The 20,655-nt window shown below is 42.5% G+C and overlaps 1 protein-coding gene and 1 pseudogene across 15 annotated transcripts in view; one reads left to right on the top strand and one right to left on the bottom strand.

Moving 5' to 3' along the window:
- The window catches only part of Pkp4 (plakophilin 4), a 213,896-nt gene that overhangs the window by 70,501 nt on the left and 122,740 nt on the right, over window positions 1–20,655 (bottom strand). The gene's annotated exons all lie outside the window — the stretch shown is intronic.
- LOC121433173 lies at window positions 12,698–13,175 on the top strand (annotated as a pseudogene).

Genomic DNA, 20,655 nt, shown 5'->3' with positions numbered 1-20,655 from the left:
AAATTACAATTATGAAGTCGAATAAAAATAATTTTTGGTTGGGGGTCACCACTACACGAGGAACTGTATTAAAAAGTTACAGCATTAGGGAAGTTGAGAACCACTGGCTTATACTATATGTATTCAAACACTATATTCATGTGAAAACCTATTTGATTTGTGTGCCTCCTTGTCCTTCTCTGCCATGCACCAATCAGCACAGCACATTATGGCATTAGAGGGCAGAGGTGGAACACAGACTAGGTGATCAAGCATTTGTTAATGTAAATTAAAGCACTTAAGATATACATCTTCATCTTGAATACATAATCTACTTTATCTTACGCATGCACAATACTTTGTCACGGGGACATCAGTAATTTTATATTACAGATAAAACACATCGGCTACTAGAAATACTAAGATCAAACTTAAGATGTTCTGATCCCAAAGCCAGTGTTCCTAAACAGTGACATAGACAGACAGAACACACACACACACACACACACACACACACACACACACACACAGAGAGAGAGGGGGGGGGTAGGGGGAGGTCGGGAGAGAGTGACAAAAGTCTTGAAAAGATAAAAAGTGAAGTAATTCCTTTGGGGTAAGAACATAGTTTTTTTTTTTTTTATTTCTTTCAGTATTTGTGCTTTTCCTTGTTTTGAAAGTGGGAAAGAAACCCCAAACACTTTTCAGGAGTATTTAATAATTTATAAAAAAGATTTGTAACTCTAGGCATAAAAAAACAAACCCTTCATAAAAGGATGCGGACTCACGAAAGGCCCAGGGCTGCCTGCTGCAGTTCCGCTTTCCTGTCTAACTCCCTGACATCTTCCCCAGGAATCTCTGCTGGATGAAAGTGTGTGTGATTTGCCTTTGTCCAGCATAGGCACAGCAGTTCACACCGCGGATCTGGGCGCGGTTTCAAGCAGGGTAACCGCTCCCGTGAATGGAGGCAATCAAGGGGTCGAAGCTCCAGGAGCCTTGCTCCAGCTAATGTGCCCTTATCCCATTTCAAAAGGGACATTTGAGGAAGGAGGTGGGGAAACGGGGAGCAAATCTTAGTAAGGGCATTTGTCTTGATCCTGGTAGGTCACCACACTGTCCTTGAGCTCAGAAAGTGGTTGCCTTCTGACAACAGAGAGCAGTTTCTTTGTATTTTTGTTATTTAACTTTATTACCAAAATTAGTTTTCCGGACACTGGACTGGTAATGCCTCACTTGTGTAACTGCCCAAACCATCACATTTTATACCAGCATGCTGCCAAACAAACTGCCATGCAGGACAGCTTAAGAGAGCTCGTGTATCCTGGGACCACCACGAAAGGTTATCTAGCTCTGAGATTTAAGTTGCATAACTTTAATGAGATGTTTTATAATGTTTCCCATCTTTACAATTATTAACCTTATCATGTCCCTCTGGGCTCCTGTTCAGAGCAGCAGAGGCCGTGGCTGTCTGAACCCTCTCTGTACCATGGCTGGCACACAGAGGACACTACACAGTGCCTCTTCATGAAAGGTGAAAAGGCCCAAGCAGCCCGCTGCCCTGGGTGCTGAGGTAAATACCGACAGAGAGCTCTAACTTCGCTCAGGCAGTCTAACGTATTCCATCCTTGGTCCTGAGGAGGCACCAGCAGCTTTTCGGTGGGGCTGGATGGACACAAAAGTCAGGCAAAGAGCATTTGGCTGCTGAAAAGGCCTTAGGTCCCCTAAATACAGCATGGTATCCTCCAAGCCAATGGCAAGCTGCAGCTAAAATTACCTTCCTATTTCAGTTTAAAGTAATAAAACAACTCATTAGGAAAATAAGCTAATAATGAACATTAAAAATAAGCCAAACTGCCAGAGTGTATCTGGAAGACTACATATTACCCGATTACCTTGATGATGCTGTGTAGGAACTGTGTATATGGTCCTCATAACCTGAAAATGTTCAGTTTAACTGAGTCTCAAAGTGTTCGCGCTCTGTGACTCAAGGAATGAAGAATGAACCCATGGACTCTGAAAAGCTGTTTAATTCGACTCACTCTGTTTTAGAGCCGGTGGAAGCAGATCCATGTTAGAGACACCAGAGGCAGCTTCAGCCAAGAAGGAAAGGCCTGCTTCCTTCTTCTTCTCCTCTCTCCCCACCATCTATTCCTAGAAACACTTCCCAACCAATGCTGGCTGTCTACCATGTGTCTGCAGGCACTGTGCCCATAAGACTCCACCCTGGCTCCCTTTCACGTCCCTTCTGAAGATGCCAGGCAGCTTGTGTTCCAGGAGCTTCCACTGGAATGTGAAAGACATTTAAAACACAAGGACTGAGTCATCAACAAGAGTTTTATGTCAATAGGATGATATCGTCACAATTTTGAATAACGTGATCATCAACCATTTACGGTGGGCCATTCACATGTTTAGAACTGTCCAGGTCAAGAGATGAACAACGAATAAGAAGAAACTTAATGCCTATTGAATGGCCGAAGCTTTTTATTTTAAATAAAATACTAGTCTTTTTTTTTTTTAAATCTTAGGCAGAGACTATGCATTTTTGTGCTACACAGAATATGTAGCAAATCACTATAAAATTCTATACATATGGAATTAGTTTTTATTCACTGATAAAAATGGCCAGTTAGAGCTGAGTATTATGTTTGAAAATCCTCCCGAATTAAGTCTTTTGTCCGCAGTTAGGAAACTTGACTGCTCGTCCTCTGCCCATGCCCGAGGACAGTCTAGTGAGTGGGCTGTAGGAAGTCATGCGAGAAGAGAGTGGCGGTGACCCGAGTGCTTGCCATGAACACAGCCATTGCAGTGAGCACTGTTCCTGGCCACGGTTCAGAGTCTGGTTCATGTGCCTTCCTAGAGAGACTAAGAGTGATGTCTAATCACCTCTTTCTGCTTATGCCAACCAGAAAGGAGGGTTGCTGGCTATGTTAGGACTAACAAACACTCGCAGTCCTGCGAGTTACAGTATTTCCAAACACTTTTTTGATAAACATGTTACAATTCTTTCCTCGAAGAGAGTCTGCTCTAGCTGGGACCATGGGGCACTCAACCTGGAAAGCAGGGGTTATTTCACTGCCTAGGGGCACGTGAGTCCTCTTCATTCATACAAATGTCAGAGAAGCAGACTCACGGCCTCACCTTCCTGCCAGGGTCAAAGGTTGGGTCTCTATCCTTTCATCCCAGTTTGGCTGGAACATTCTCTCCACCTTCAAATCAGCCTTCATGGTTTCGATTTCTTACCCTTTCAGGTTCTTTCCTGCTGTTGCTACTTAGGTTTACTGAGTGACAATAAATGGGTGTCATTCTCCCACTGTTAACGTACAAACAGACCACAGAAGACAAAATGCAAACTTCTGAGGGTGGCACAGAAGGTCCTTGCCACCTGGCTCCCTTCGATCACCCTTTCCCACACAAACCTACATTCCAGGAACTTGGAAGTACTTGAACTCGCCTCATATGCCAAGCTGTTTCACACTTTGAATGCTATTTTGGGGGGAGAATGTGCAGAACAGTCTAAAAATTCTTTCAAGAGTTGTTCAAATGCCAGAGCTGCCATGCAGGTACCGCAGAACTATGTATGTATGCACTATACACCGGAAACTGAACATGCTGATGAATTTTAACTTTACTTTGGGTCTCTTGCTATAAAAGCAAGAACATTCTTAGAAAATGCTCCACCTCTCTGACCCAATGTGAGCTTGCCTACTTGAACACTACTGGGTAAGCACTGGGGAGGCCACAGGGAGAAGAGTGAAGCCACGTAGAACCTCCGCCATGACACTTCCCTCATCCCTTCTCAGGTTGGCATCTGCCACTCAGATGCAAAGAACTTCAACAATGGCTAACAAAACTATCCACAGTTGCCCAACAACAAATTAAATTTCACTCAGTGAACTACTCCAGTCAGTGTCTTATCTGTCCCACTGTCTAGACTGCCAGTCCCTATGGTCTCTTCCTTGGTGGTTACCATCACCACACAGCAGTGCTTCTCGGGGGAGCAACTGTGCCTCGCCTCTAACCAGCATGGAGGACACTGAAATGCTTGCCAATCTGAAGACTTTTGGTTGTTTGGTGTTAAAGGTAAATTTAATGGTTTTCCTTTTTTTTTTTTTTTTTTTTTTTTTTTACAAAGGAGGCAGATTACTCACTTTATGATGCAGTAGATTTCTTGAATGTTCTTGACTTTTTGCTGAGAATACCACTTTTAAAATATGACACCCGTAGGAAAGGAAAACCTCCGACTTCAAAGCATTTGTCCCACTGTCAGGTGAAATTTCCCTGTCTCTGGACTCCCTTCAGCTATGTCATAGGCTCACTATACTAATCCTTGGCATGTAAGAAGTAGGGAGGGCCTCCCTAAGGCTACAAACCTCTGATGTTCCAAAAACCTAGTACCATCTACCAATAGGTAAACAAACGTCCAGGTCAGCTACTTTTGTTTTTCCTGTGCTTGTGAAACAGGGGCCTCATCTGTTGCTTTTAGGTGGACTGGCTAGGAAATGCAGTCTCCACATTAGATTCATTCTCCGTCTGAGGGTCGGACAAAATCAAACAATAAATCTTGACTGTTCTCCAAACAAGCAGATAGCTCCCCATACTTAAACCAGGCTATTTAAGTTTTTTAAAAAAATAAGCCAATAAATAAAATAGATGATGAAGGACTGTGCCATGCCCACTGTAGAACAAGGAAGCTCTTGTAAGACAAACTGACACCATCACTCCCCAGGGAGCGCTGATGACCCTGCTTTAAAAACTTCATTAGCCAAGGCAGAAGGAATTTTTAGCAACAGTCTGAAAGCAATTCTTGGCATTTGACTAAACTTTTGGGAACATCTTCCAAAGTTGCTTGTTGTGCATCATCAGCCTCAACAGACAGAGACTTCCTCCTCTTCTCATGCCTCATTGCGAGTGTAGGCTTCTATCTGGAGCCATGCAGCCTGCCTTCAATTCCCTGTTAGCTAAGACACCAAGAACCATGCTTCCTGGGCTTTCATGCAATTAGTCAGTCCCCCTCTTCTAGAGGTAATTTCCAACATCTCAGTAAGGAGAGAAAGCAAAAACATGACCAACAGGCCATAATTCAAGATTAGTCATCTTGTATGTTGTACATTTGTCCTGGAGAAGGGTACATATTCATAATCTATGAGACAAAACAAATGAGACAGGGCAAAGGGCGTCTCCACAATTATTTATGTGATCCGAGTGTGATGTTGTGTTCAGTAGAGACCGCACTCCAGATTAAGAATAATGCCCTTCTCATAGCAACTCCTGACCGGACTCTTGAGCTATCTGCACTTGCCAACAGGCATTTGCTTTGGTCCCCCTCTACTCGAAACCCAGTCACAAGTGTGAACCACAGCGGGGCAATAATGTTGCAGAAGAGGGGCAGACCAGACAGACACTCAGGAAAGCAGCGAGGTCTGCAGTCTGACTCGGATATTTCCCTTTCAGCTGCACTTGACCTGAGACACCTGTTCACGCTCTCAGACTGTGCTCACACACTTTCAATATTTAAAGCATCACAAAGGCAGGGGCAGCAAAGGGCTAGGAAAGTACAGTCCTGGTTTGTTTCTCTGGCCAGTGGTTTGGTAAACGCTGCGATCGTCCACTGTTCCATTTTTATCCATGTGTTTTCCTACTTCCCAGTCTTCCATTCTGCATGCTACAAATTCTATGGTAGTTTTAGATCCCCTTATAATGGCTGTCTAAAATACGTTCCAGAAAAAGGTTAAGATATTAATTAATAAATATTGTGACCAGTCTCTCAAAGAGAAAATGACTTTTTGATGCTGAGTGCAAACATTCGAGGTGGAGAAAACACACGGAGCAACAGAGGCGGAGACATTTTAGACGATGTTAAGTATTCTTTGACAGAAGCATTTTGTGTGAGTGCTTTGAATCTATGAATAAAAGATTTAGACGACCATATGGGAAGCGAAGATCAAAGAGGATGTGTTACTAGACAAAAATGAGACAAACAGTTCCCTGTGGCATCCCCATGAATTACACAGGAAGTAAGACTTCTGTTGAGGCCCACCCCACAACAGGTGTTCTGATTAGTTAAAGAAATCCAGAGAAGGGTTTTCTAACATCCCGGCTAGCATTTGAAAAACTGAAGCAAATGGAAGGAAAACAGTAAGATGGCTAACACAAGGCCAGACTTTCTCGCAATGGCTTCAGTCATGGCGCAAGATCCTATTCAAAGGTGCAGGAATCGAGGCAAAGATTCAGCTTAGGAACTGACAGGTGGACAGGAATTATCTGTGTTTATAGCCTGATAAATGCTGTTAATCCCCACTTCTTATCGACTCAAACTCTCTAAAGATGCAGACACAGAAAGGGGAAATCTAAGCTCAAAATAAAAATGGTAAGTGTTCACATAAGAATGCCCTTTTCTTTTACTGTCAAGACAATCTCAATCTTGCAAGTTTAAATGAGGGTGGCAATGGTAAGAAGCAGGGAAAGGTTTTTGTTTTGTTTCAAAAAAAAAAGGAAAAAGGAAAACTTTCCTACACCTCTAACTCCAGTGTGTGGACACATCTGACTCGAGCGTGTGGTGGTGCACACCTCTAACTCTAGAGCGTGGTGGTGCACACCTCTAACTCTAGAGCGTGGCGGTGCACACCTCTAACTCCAGCATGGTGGTGGTGCACACCTCTTACTCCAGCGCGTGGTGGTGCACACCTCTAACTCCTGTGCTTGGAAGGCTGCAGTGTATCCTCCATGCAATATGCATCTAAAACACAATTTTTGCCTGATTAGCCAGACCAATAATTTATTTTTAGATTTTGTGAAGAGCGAAGGTTCTTTAACTTGAAGAGACATTTTGCTCCAGTTACAAAAATAAAGAAGAGCATAGCACACTTCTTAAATTTTTGCTGTGCTCCCATTGCTCGCTGTAATCACGTTCTCAGCTCTTGATTTATAGACCAGGGCCGTAAGAAGCTATTTTTGTGCTGAGGGAGAAATGAATTCACATGTGGGAGGAGGACAGATCTGGCATCATCAATAACTGTCTGGGGGAGAGAACAGAGCCTGGAGACAGTCAATATCCAGTCACTGCTGCTCTAGATAGCATCGTCTAAAACCCAGATGAGCAGCTTTGAAATGTTAAAGCCCCTGCTACATCCCACGGTCTCAAACCCACCCGGCCGCTTTCTCCTCTTTACTCACCACTGCTTCCCACATAAATGCATAGGATTTCCAGCTACCAAATGGGGTGGGGGCAAGGGTGGGAGACAAGAGAACAGATCAGAAGGTTCTCTCAAGAGGCGATCTGCAGACACCCCTTCAGGTGAGCAGGCCCTTCCAAAGCACGGGATGCTTTACACCTCTAGCGTGACTCGCTAAAGCAAGAGCAGTTCACAGTGTGACAGAGAAGAGAACTGACTGGCTTAATCTTTCCTTAATCATGGCCACCATATGCCAACATGATCCATGGGGAAGGCTTAGAGCAGATATGGAATAAACTATGAATTGTAATTTATAAAATTTAAAATCAGGGCAGGTAAGATCGTCAGGTAAAGGCACTTGCTGTCGAGTCTGATGACCTGAGTTTGATCCCTAGGACCTGTGTCGTGGAGAGAACTGCCTTCCATAAGTTGTCCTCTGACGTCTACGTCTATGCGATGGAATGTGCACATGCCCTCAAACAAATGCATGTGGTAAAAACTGAATTTAAGTCAGGTGGTGGTGGCGGTGCATGGCTTTAATCCCAGCATTCAGGAGGCAGATGCTGGCAGATCTCTGAGTAAGGGCAGGCTGATCTATAGAGGGAGTTCTAGGACATTCAGGGCTACATAGTAAAACACTGTCTTGAACACCATCCCCTCCACACACACAAAAAAAAAAAAAGGAGGAGGAGGAGGAAGAGGAGAAGGAGGATGAGGAAGAAGAAGAAGAAGAAGAAGAGGAGGAGGAGGAGGAGGAGGAGGAGGAGGAGGAGGAGGAGGAGGAAGAGGAGGAAGAGGAGGAAGAGGAGGAAGAGGAGGAAGAAGAGGAAGAAGAGGAAGAAGAGAAAGAGGAAGAGGAATTATTATTTTAAAATCAGGGCTAATAAGCAGTCTCTCTTTAAATTTTCAGAATAATTTAAATTCCAACTCTGAAATTTTAAGAGTTATAGGAAATTGAAATTTCTAATAAATATAACTATGCTAATTTTATAAAAATGCAGTAAATTAGAACATGGGAGATATGAAAAGAAGAATAGGGAAGGATATTTGAGGAAAACAAGGAGGATAAGAGGCTAATGTGGAGAAAGGGGTGGAAGAATAATTAACAATACAGAGGTTTGAAAAAGCTGTATGAAACCTACTACTTTATAAACTACACACATGTGCACATGGGTAAAAGACATTAATTGGAGTTACCCTACATGGGGGATAATGTTTCAGAAGACAGGGGCTACCACATAAAAAGTCAGTTCCTGGGCTATCTTTGTTCGTGATCAGTGTGCGCTAGAGAGCCCACAACAACGCGGGCTATGCTGCTGTTCAGGTTTCCCAGCAGAACTCGACCGAAAGGCCCTGTTGCTAAGAACACAAGTTTGGTCACAAGGCATGGAGAAATCAAGCTGGTAATGATCTGGAAGCTTCTTCTATGTTGACTAGCTTTCATAGCACCAGAGGGTGCCATTCAGGTTGCTGGAGGGGACTGGCTGTGGGATGTCATTAACAGCCATAGCCAGCTGTGAACCTATAACACATGGCAAGATACACCCACGGGTACAATAGGGGCAGGAATGCTACAGGGCAGCCAACAACTTTCTGATAGAATTTAGGGCCGGTGCCACAGGAGGAAACAAATGTCTTGCACTGTAAATCTGGGCAAGACTGGGGAGCTCACAGGCCCCAGGTGTGAAGGTACTATTATTATTTTGTTAAATGGTCCTGTACCAAACTGTCTTCTAAACTCGTATCTCTATACCCATGGGTTAGGGTAGCCCTCAGACCTCAGCAGAAAAGTTTCTCTGTGCAATGAATGGTGGTTAATGAAGAAACACAACCGGTCAACCTGCAGAGAGAAGACATCCGTGGGGTGCTTAGCCGCAAATGAGATTTCCGTATCTCAAGTCCCAGGGACCAGCAGAGGGGACAGAAACACTGTGAGAGTCAGAGGCCAAGGAGGACCACGGCAAAATGGTACCTTTTGTCCATGACAGGCCTGGTACACTTGTGAACTCTCAGCAGCTGTGGTTGCCTGCAAAGAAGCAAGCCTGTCAACACTGTGGCATGGACGAAAGTGAGGCTTGTGAGTCCCCAGCCCTGGCTGAGGAGCTATGGACGGCGGGTGCTCTCTGGGCAGGGGAGAGTCAATTTTCTTTAAGGTGTGGCTCCTGGTAAGCAACTGGTTGCTTGTTTCTAAAGTTCTTGTCCTGTTTGAAATGATTTCTCTCGATCTGTAGAATTCCCAACGGCCTGCATCCAATCAGCTCATCAGCTCAGCACCATTTACCGTGCGCTCCTGTCTCTGGTATTTTCCAGACTGGTACTTACATGTAGATGCTGGAGCAATTTTTGGCAAGCAGACACCATGATGGCTGTTCTGTACTTTAAAATACCATCAACTCCAGACTTTTAGCAGTCTCCCCTCGACATCAGTATATGATTGAGATGTGACCCTAGTAATCTCACCAACAAACAGGCCACCTCTCAGCTGAGAGCTTCAGCAGACAACGATGAGCAGTAAGTCCTTATTATTCAAGGCTGAGAAGAATCACAAACAGTTTTAACAAGTAGACTTGTTCTGAATGTACCCTCTTTTCAATAATAATAATAATAATGATATGCATTTGCATTTACATTTAGAAGACATACAGTGTGAGACTGTTTCATATCCTCTTCAAAAAAAACCCCTCTGATTCAGAAGTATTATATTCAGAAAGCAAATGCCCTCTACATTCTGTACCTCTTGGATACCAGTTCTGGTATCATGGTGGGAAAATTAACTTGAATTTGCTGCAGTACCAACAGCATCATTACTGATAAAACAACTAAAGTTGGGATCAACAAATAATTGATCTAAGCTATAGTAACGATCATAGAATCCTAAATTGCTAGACATTGCTTGTTTTTTGATTTAAAAAAAAATGGCTGGAAGGTATACACACATGCACCACCCCGAAAAAAAGATAGTTTTGATGGAATTACAAGCCACCTACCCATGCAAACTAAATGTTGTACCAAGGCTTTTGGTAGATGTTAAAATGTGCAACTGTTCAATATAAGATTTTTTTAGCTATGAAAATCTGCAGCCTAGGGCTTTTCTCCCTTCAATTTTAGAGCATTTTTCTCCCTGTTTAATTGTAGAAGAATACAAGCCCAGGATAGAAAAATCTATGCAGAACCAGATTAGATTGATTTCTTAGTAAGTGGATTGTGAAGCCCTGCGGAGGGCAGCTATAGGAACAATCCAGACATTACAGAGCTGGCAGATGAATCAGGGTTTTTCATTTCCCCGGGCAGACATGCCATGTTCATCTTTACAGCAGGCTGATAACTGCTGAAGATGTGCTAATGGATGGCGTTCACTTTTCGGGAGATAATCACACTTTTAATTTTCCTTTCCAAATATCACTGCATTAGAGCAATGTTGAGCAGTTCTCTGAAGGGCTGAGGAAACATCTTGACACACACATCACTCTGCTCTGACTGCTAAGTTTAACAGCAACCATCTTTTAGTTCATGAAGATCGAAGTGATTCAATGAAGGTATGCTAACATTTTCTCCCTAAAAACAATCGGCAGCACAGGCCATGTTAGTTAAAGTGCTGTTTCCCAAGGTTGTCTTCCAGAATGTCTGAGCTGGTACTGACACAGCTTCCTGTACCAGGGCTGTGATTAACTAGCAGAAGCAACAGTGACCACTGCAGGTTCAGAACAGCAAGCACAGTGATGAAGGCCAGGGGTTCAATGGCTTTCCTCCTCCATCAAGCGCAGTTACATAATACTCAAGTAAGAAGAGAAGGTGGGGAGGCTTAAGTCTTCCCTAACTACTTATTGGTACCCCTGTGGAAAACACTACTGCTATGGGGAAATGACATCTTAATGTTAGTCAGGTGTACAATAATAATTAAAACCAAATCAAACTCTACTGGGCAATAATAAGATGAGTCCAAATATCTCTTAATGCAACTGTCAATGCCCTAAGAACAGCTCTATGGCTAATCTCTTCTCTACCATACTACTATAAACAAACACCTTATACACCCAGGGATGTAACAAGTAAGGATAGAGCCCGGGTAGCCAGTGTAATCCGTTGAATACAGAACTTCATAAAGTACATAGAGGCTGCAGCCATGGTAAGCATGCAGTATTTGCATACTGTTATACAGTGATTGCCCCACTACAGTAGAAATTTCCACACACAAATAGACACACAGATTTGTTGCATCAGGCTAGCTCTGGGTTTAGTGAGCCACTGTCATAAGAGAGAAGGATATCTGATGTCCTCCTCTGCCTTCTGCACACACCATCAATTCCAGATAAACTGGGGATACAAATATGAAATATAAAACTTTATAAGTATAGGAAGCATCTTTTAAAAATACATTTGGGCAAGCGAGAAGTCTCTGGGAGGGAAACGGTACTGCTGCCAAGCCTAAAGACCTGAGTTCAAGTGCTGCACAGTGCAGGGTAGAAGGAAAGAGCTGGCTTCCGAGAGTCCTCGGATGTGGGAACGCTGTACTTGAACATGCATGTATGCACACACAATGTAAACATACAAATAAAAAAATGACCACTTCTAAGAGTGTGTGTTCCAGAGGCTCAGACATGTGAAACTAAAGACATCTTCAAACACGTTCACTGTTAAGAGGGTTTCGGTTCTGGAGGTCATTATGCTACGTAAAATAAAGTGCAAGACAAAAACCCATCATGCTTTCACTCATCTATCAAAGTTAAGTTTATTGAAAAGTAGGAACGGGTGTGGGGCAGGGTGCTGCAAAGAGCAGTGTACAGATGTAGGGGTGCAGTGGGTAGAAGGGGCACGACTCTGGCCAACAACAGCTAACTGCTTATCTAAATGGCTAACAGAGAAGATGTCCAATATCTCCCAAAAGGTGTGTGTCTAAAGTGACAGCTATGCCGATTAGTCTAACCTGCTCATCTCGGAAACATACAAGCATATGATATAAATGCATGATATATTATATGTTAAAGATAAATTAAAAAGGAAATGTTCATTTCAACTAAAAGAAAAGGGCTGTACAATTAATACTGTGATAGAGCAGTATAAGCAATAAATCTACATGTACCGGTGTGGACACATCTCAGGAAGAAAGGCAAATGCAGAATTACATAGAATATATATATATATATATATATATATATATATATATATATATATACACACCAATTTTATGTGTGATTTGGTTGCATGTATGTCTGGATACCACATGGGGCTGGAAAGGTCAGAAGGTGTTTTGGAACCCAAAGAAATGAAGTTACAGAGGTTCTGAGTCACCAGTGGGTACTGGGAACTGAACCCAGGTCCACTGGAAGAACAGTCAGTGCTCTTAACCAGACCCCAAATGTGCATATTTAAAAATCAACAAAAAATGTTATTCATGTGACTATGAAGTATATTCAATGTAAAAGAACACAAAGTACATCAGAAGACAACACTCCAGTGGCTAGGTAGGGGAAAGGGTAGGCAAAAGAAACTTGATGTGTTTAATTTTTTTCTTTTATATGAAAAAATGGGGAATCGCAGCCGCCAAGATGAAGTTCAATCCCTTTGTGACTTCTGACCGGAGCAAGAACCGCAAACGGCCATTTCAATGCACCTTCTCACATTCGGAGGAAGATCATGTCTTCCCCACTTTCCAAAGAGCTGAGACAGAAGTACAATGTTCGCTCAATGCCCATTCGAAAGGATGACGAAGTTCAGGTTGTCCGGGGACACTACAAAGGCCAGCAGATTGGCAAAGTGGTCCAAGTGTACAGGAAGAAATACGTCATCTACATTGAATGGGTGCAGCGGGAAAAGGCTAATGGCACAACTGTCCACGTGGGCATCCACCCCAGCAAGGTGGTGATCACCAGGCTAAAGCTGGACAAAGACCGAAAGAAGATCCTGGAAAGGAAAGCCAAGTCTCGACAAGTAGGAAAGGAGAAGGGCAAATACAAGGAAGAAACGATTGAGAAGATGCAGGAGTAGGGGCGTCTCATACAGTTTTCATTAAAGACTGCTTGAGTAGTTTAAAAAAAAAATGGAAGTCAATATAAAAAAACTCAGTAATTTTGAATTCTAGGTATATTCGCATTTGCCACATGGCACTCTAGACTTGGGGCTGCTACTGTTTCCTAAAGATTACCAATATGGATCACTTCACCGTGAGAGCCATAAGACAGAGTGGATTTGGATACTGTTGTGCTTCCAATATCGTGAAAGTAATTACTAATTTCTATGTCAAAAGTAAAAACAACTTTTTCCAAGAAGTACCTGATGTCCTATAGTCTCTATTTTGTAGTCTGTTTGAACATACTTTAAATATACATATGTGTATGTATGTATGTATATATATATTTAAAAACCTAAAGATTATGAGGAAATGCTAATAATGTAATTCTCAGTTTGGTTCAATAACTCATTAATGTTAAATAATTTAGGATTAGTAATTACAGAATATAAATTATGAAAATTGAAGAAAATGAAATAATGTTATCTTAATTAAAACAGTTCTTAAATCAGATAATAGCATGGTACATATATTTTACACGCATGGGTTTCTGAATTTTTAACAGGTATTTTCCTCTTCATTAATTAGAAAAATTAATACAGTTGGGCTGCTTCCATATTTAATCAAACATACCAGATCAGTATTAGAATAATTTGAAAATTTGATGCTAACTATAAACAATCTGTATTTGTGGTTCCTCCCAGCTATATCACCCAGTTAACATTTTTAAATGCTCAGTGTCAGAGATGGTGAATTCATTTTAGAATAGCTATGCACTCTGATTAAAATGCTTTGCTGCATAATGTTCGAGATTCATAACAGACTCTATTTCACATGAAAAATATTTGGCTAACAATTCCAATAGTACTTGGTTATGTTTCTAGTTAAAAGGGTGTCTAGGAATATTGTCTGCAGACTCTTGGGCTTGTGCCCTACGAGTCTCCATGATCTAGGCTGAAATCAAATGTGAGCAACAGCCATCACTTAGATACCTATGTCCTAGATAAAATTTGCTTGTGGCTTGAGTGGCAATGAGAAGCACCAATTAAAAATGCCTCAGTGGTGCTGAGCCAACTGCCCCAGAAAACGGGTTCTGAAGAGCTGAGAGCAGCCGGAACAGCCAGATTCATCCTCTACCCTTCGGACGGGGAACTCTCCACTGCTTATAACAGGGGTTCTGCCATAAAAATTCAGCGTTACTAAACTTTCTGTTAAGAGGGTCTACATGATAAATATTCACTGTGGAAATCCCAAAGAGTGCTTCTGAATTACATTCAAATATTAAAGAGTTTGTTCTTCATTTAATCTGAATTATAAATGAAGTCTGGGAGCTTTGACCTTTGACTGCTAAGGTAGGCGGCAGACAGCAGATCTAACAGGACATAAGGAAACGTGATCTAGTAAGTCTAACCAGCACCGAAACTGCTAGACCTACTACGCACAGAGGAGGACTGCAGTGATAGAAAACAGAAGTCCAACAACCCCGGAAAGCAGGAGGATGGACAGAGAGGCCCAAAGGAATCTCGCTTGGACTTGCCAGTGCCCTAACCCGAGAAGAGCTGTAGCAAACACCCTGGGTGTTCCCCTAAAAGTCAAAGGCAGCACTCTTCACAGTGACCAATAATGAATGGCAAGGAAGTGAAGTAGTAAGGGCAGCGGCGGGGCTGCGTCCCCAACACCCCAGCCGCCTGCCCGGCTAGCTTATGCCCCGAAATAATTACACGGACACTGTATTCTTTTAAACACTGGCCCATTCTCTTCTAGGCTAATTCTCACATATTAATTTAGCCCATTTCTAATCATCTGTGTGTAGCACCCCAAGGTGCGCTTACCGGGGAGATTCTAGCCTAGTCCATCCTGGGTCGGAGCTTCATCCCGGGAGCGGGGCATGGCGTCTCTCTCTGAGGCGTCTGCTCCCGAGAGAGCTGTGTAGTCTCTCTGAGCTCACTTCCTCTTCCTCCCAGCGTTCTGTTCTGTTTACTCCTCCCACCTATAATCTAACCAATAAAATGGGCCAGGGCAGTTCCTTTATTAGCCAATGACCTTCCTCCATCAAGGAAGATATGGCTTGTCTATATAAATGCAATATTATTTGGAAATAAAAAGGTAAGCAATATACAAGATGGATGAACCTTGAACACACGAAGTGAAAGATATCAGATATAAAGGACCGAATGTAATGCAGGATACACACACACACACACACACACACACACACACACACACACACTCATCCGGAATGGAGCCACAGCGACAGGAAATAGCTCCCAGCATTGAGAGAGGGAACGGGTGGGGCAGTGACACTAATGGGTGAACATCTTTATGAATGTACTAAACCTCACTGATCTCTGTACTTTGAAAGTACGAATCTGAAGGTTATATGGAATTACCTCATTAAAACAATCATCTAAAAACAATAATAAAAATCCCCCAAGTTTCGAAGGCACTAAATGTCAAATATCTTCCCGAAGTGGTAAATGTCAAGGAACAGACAATCTTTTCAAAGACTCTTCATTTCAAAGAAGGCATTATTTGAGGCAGTTTATTTTACAATGATTTAAAAAATATTCATGGAAAAAGATCTGAACCATGAAGAAACCTTTACTGCTACTGTCGGTCCCCAAACACTTTCAGAATCTTTAGTGGTTATCCACAGAAGCCTGATGGGCACCCAGATGACCCTATAAAATGCAAAGCCATGACACTTTTCCAAGGACTTCAGTGGCAGCGGGGAATCAACTCTTTTCATTAAAAGCTAACAGTTCTTTTACTTAGTGGCAATAAGACTGTCAAGGCCGCACAGCCTTTTTGAAACCATCAAGAGTTCTACTTGACTGGGATTTTAAAATAAGATGAGAGCTGGGCCGTGGTGGCACACGCCTTTAATCCCAGCACTTGGGAGGCAGAGGCAGGTGGATCTCTGTGAGTTTGAGGCCAGCCTGGTCTACAAGAGCTAGTTCCAAGACAGGAACCAAAAGCTACGGAGAAACCCTGTCTCGAAAATCCAAAAAAAAAAAAAAAAAAAAAAAAAAAAAAGATGAGAGCGAGAATCTTGGGGCGAATGTGATGGTAACAATGTCAACGGGGCCACCCGCACCCCCTTTTCTTTTATGCAGCTATAAGGACAGGTTTTTGCAATTGGCAAGCTTTAAGGTAGCAGCAGCTGCCGGTAGAGAACATTGTGCTTCCATATAAGGTAAGTGCATTTGAACATCACATGGGTAAATAAAAATACAGTCTGCAACTTTAGCCTCTTTTTTTTACTTCAATGCAGATGGAAATTGAGTACTTTTATCTTCATAAATATTGTGATTCATAAGATAAAGTTTGGGAAATAGATCTATAGCTTGCAAAGAAACACATTTTTACCAATTACAACTCATCTTGAAGTAACTGAGAAACAAAGACCAGCAGTTAAGGTGAGTTTCTGGGCAACAGAGAATAAATCTCATGTCTGTCACCAGGAACAGCTTTCAAATCCTGCACTGAAACTTAGTCTCAAGGATTGTAAGGCATTTTCAATTACTGACTTCTATCCTAACTCTGTTTCCTATTCCTGCGGTGACCCAACGAGATGAGCAACTAGTGTAATTTCCTTGTTGAATGAGATGTGGATCCAGGCATTCCTTGTACACCTGAAAGCTGCTTCCTTCAGCTGGTAGGGAGGATTTCCCCTGGCCGCCCTTCGCTCACTGTGCCCCTGCCTTTGGAAGGCTGCAGGAATCTTGACCCACTGCCAAATGAGCACCCTCGGGCTCCAAGCTATTGCTTCCCTGGGGTTTCTTGGACAATTAGGGGCTGTTAAAAGTTGTTCAACTAATAAGCCTGGCATATCAGAGTGCAAGATGAAGAATAAGAAGAAAAGCTACTCTTGGGAAATACTTTCATTTAAAGAAAAAGTTGAAGAGAGAAATGCAGCAAGGTTTTAAAAGCAGCTGGAACATTTTGGGGAGGCTGATGAAAATACTCTCGGTGGATTGAGGAGGTGGCCATACAATTCTATGCCAATTGTGTCAGCTAGAAATCATAAAATTGTACTACAAAGGGGTGGATTGGCTGCAATTTATACTTCAATACATCTGACTTTAAAATACAGTAGTTATCTCTGAGTGGCAAGATTATAGATTTTTCTCTTTTTTGTCCTTTGCATTTTATAAATTGTCTAAGGTGATCATTATTTAACTCCAGTCAATAAAATCCAGACTGAGAATATGGTCTTGGTTACCAAATTCCTTCTACCCCCTTTCCATGCTCTCAGGAACAAAAGAGAGCAGGTTCCAGGGTGAAGAATTGGGCAGAGTCCAGATGGCAGCGTCCTGTGGTGGCTACCAAGTATTTCTACTGTTACATTACCCAGTCAAACCTAAACTTAACTACCGTGAGCAGAATCCTCCACTGATGCTGTTGTAGGGAGAAATGGACCAAATCCCATCTTCATCAAAACCTGCACGTTTTACAGGATGCATTGCTCTGTGGGGCTCCTGTGCGCTGTGAGGCTCTCTCATGGCATGCTGTGCTGTGCCTACTGCAGCGCTGCCTGGGAGCCGTTTCTGTCACGAACGTACATATAACACACCTGTTCAGTGAACTGCAAACAGGGCACCGCACATCTCAGCATCTCTCACCAGCCATGACTCTCAAAAACTATGCTGGCAGAAGCAGTCATGGTAGGCTGCCTGCTTAGCGGACCGGAGAGCAATCCATCTATCTACACGTGCTAAATATCACCCTGAGCCAAGCTAGATGTCAGAATTGGCCCCCAGGGGAATTACTTTTAGCAAAGGTGCCATTTCATCCATCTAGATGCCATTTAGCAATGAGAAATGGCCCTATATGAACTTGTTTGTGCAGTCTGTTGGCGGAGACCACTGAGGGTCAAACAGTGCTCTCCTGGTGTGACTGCACAGGAGAAACCACCAAAGTCTTGGTACCCAGGATGGGAGGATCCTCCTGAGCAGCCTGGTTCATTTCCCTCTTATACACTGACACTGTGACATTCATTAGCGAGGTTTGCTTCCATCTAGCGCACACTTACATCAGGACTGCTTCTGTCTCCAGCAAGGCTGCTAGGATGCTCGGGGCAAAACTGGCTCTCAACCTCAGCAAGGCAATGCATGCTACATATACATTTTTTGTTATTGTTCTATTTTAGTCTTGGCTCCATCCTATCTCTCTAAATTTTACCTCCACTTTCCCCTAATCCTCACACTTTATTTTTAGTTTTTATATGTTCAAAGATGTTTCAAGTGCATTTAGATGAGATGAAATATTAACTAGACCAGCTACGGTGTTCTCAGAATGAGCACCTTCACCCACTTTAAGGGCATTTCAAGACTGAAGTGAGATGTTTAGTATCATCCATCACCTTTGCATACTGACACCACCGAGTCCACAGCAGGAACCTTATAAGTCTATCAGTACCATAGTTTATATATGCTGGAATGCCAGAACATAAGACAAATGGAAAATCATATAAAATCATCTTTTCACTGCTTTGCTTGGAACACATCTTCTGGGGTGATTAACAGAAAATCTAAGCAATCTCACTGAGATTGTCTTAAAGTTCTGAATGGGGCACACAGCAGATGAGGCTCAAGTGCAAGGGAACTGAACTGTTCACTGCTGAAACAGTGTCCCTTGGAAGGACCTCATCGTGCTACCTCCCTTTTATTCAGAGTGAGGACAGAAATGGCAAAAACTATGTGCGACTGAAACGCCAATAAAATATACTTTTTATTTTCTTTTGCTGCATATTTAGAAGACAAAATGTTACACAGTCTCACAGAGTTCCTTATCTTCACTAACAAATCAAAACCTTAAGGAAGAAAACTGGTTATAAAATGCCTGTTTTCTGATTAAACTCATTTCACACATAAAAAAAAAATGGAGGAAAAAAAATCCCAAAGGAAGCTTCCTGGTTCTGAGCAGGGATTCTACTGGTGTCCTCTGAGTCAATCAGGAGGCTGACTGCAGAGGGATCTGAGTCTCAGAGCCAATTTCTAGTTTTATCTTTATACGCTGATTCCAAAGTGGACAGCAAGGGGCCAGATGGCTCGCAGGGGTAGAGCGTCTCTCACACGAGACAACAGAACACCACTATTCCCTGTCCTAACATCCTCTGAATGGCTCCCGACTGACGTGCAGCAATGCTGCCCTCAGAGCTGAGCACTTGTGTCTACTGCATTTGTGGATCTTCTGGAAAATACCCTCAAGTTCTGCAGAAGGTAAATGCCAAGGATACCAAGTGAGGAACTTGCAGAACATCGTCTGGTGAACCCCAAAGCTGCTGTTCCTCAGGAAGGCCCACTATTCATTTAATGAGCACTGGGGTGGGAGACGGGCAGCTAAGCCACTGGCACACAATGGTTGGGCCTCAGCACCACAATGAGCTAACACAGGCACACACAAACAGCTATGAGTCCATTGGAGGGAAATGACTTGCCCCCAGGAATGTGGGAAAGACTGTGGAAAGGAGAGCATTTAGCTGGGGCATCAGGAACACAAGGAGATCGGACCCGAGATGAGACTTGAGTGGGGGCATGGAATGAATGAAGAACCTTGACCTAGGTGTAACGCTAAAGACCGCAAAGCACATCTGCTTGGCTGCCTGGTTCCTTCTCGTGTGTCTTGCATCTACCACCTACAGATGGCCAAACGATGTTCCCCACAACTGAGGGGCGACATCGCCTGCGTGAACAGATGAAGCCCCAGCAATGTGGTGGCTTTTGACATGAGACAGTAAGAAGCAAACATGAAACACGCACAAAATAGAAAATAATTGACAGTAATTATACTGTTACCCACAGTATTTATGTTAGATTTTAAAGCAAATCTATTTAATCATATCATTCAACTATATAGCCTTAATTAATATCTTAAAAATTAAAGTTTATAAGCCATGCATATAGCAAATACACCCTCACTCAACAGATGTTAATATTTGGTCACGTTTGATCCAGATGGCTCTGTTAAATACAATTTTACAGATTTGGCCAAAGCTTAGTAATTGGTAACTTCTTCCTTCCTTTGAGAAGGTATCGCTATCTTAGATTGGGGTTGTTCCAAAATATTGTTTATGATCTTTTATCACGAGTTCACTTATGAACAATTTCAAGTGTGAATAACTGGCATGGGAAAAGACTTCATGAACAGAACACTGATAACATAGGCACAAAGATCAACAGTTAAGAAATGGGACTCCATGAAACGGAAAAGCTTCTGCACAGCAAAGGACAGGTCATTTGGACAAAGTGGCAGCCTACAGAATGGGAGGATTTTTACCAGCTACACGTCCAACAGAGGACTAATAGCCAAAAGAAATAAAAAAGTAAAAAAAAAAAAACTACATATAAAGGAAACATATAAGCCGATTTAAAATGGAGTACAGTTCTAAACAGAGAATTCTTAAAAGAGGAAAGTCAAAGAGCTGAGAAACACTTTAAAAATGTTCAACATCTTTAATCATCAGGGAAATGCAAATCCCAATTACGTTGAGAC

Source organism: Microtus oregoni, unplaced genomic scaffold, assembly GCF_018167655.1.
Source record: "Microtus oregoni isolate MIOR12 unplaced genomic scaffold, Mior012 000037F_ref0000500, whole genome shotgun sequence".
Lineage (NCBI taxonomy): Eukaryota > Metazoa > Chordata > Mammalia > Rodentia > Cricetidae > Microtus > Microtus oregoni.
The sequence above is the reverse complement of the archived record's forward strand: the minus strand, read 5'-3'. Positions and strand labels throughout refer to the sequence as shown.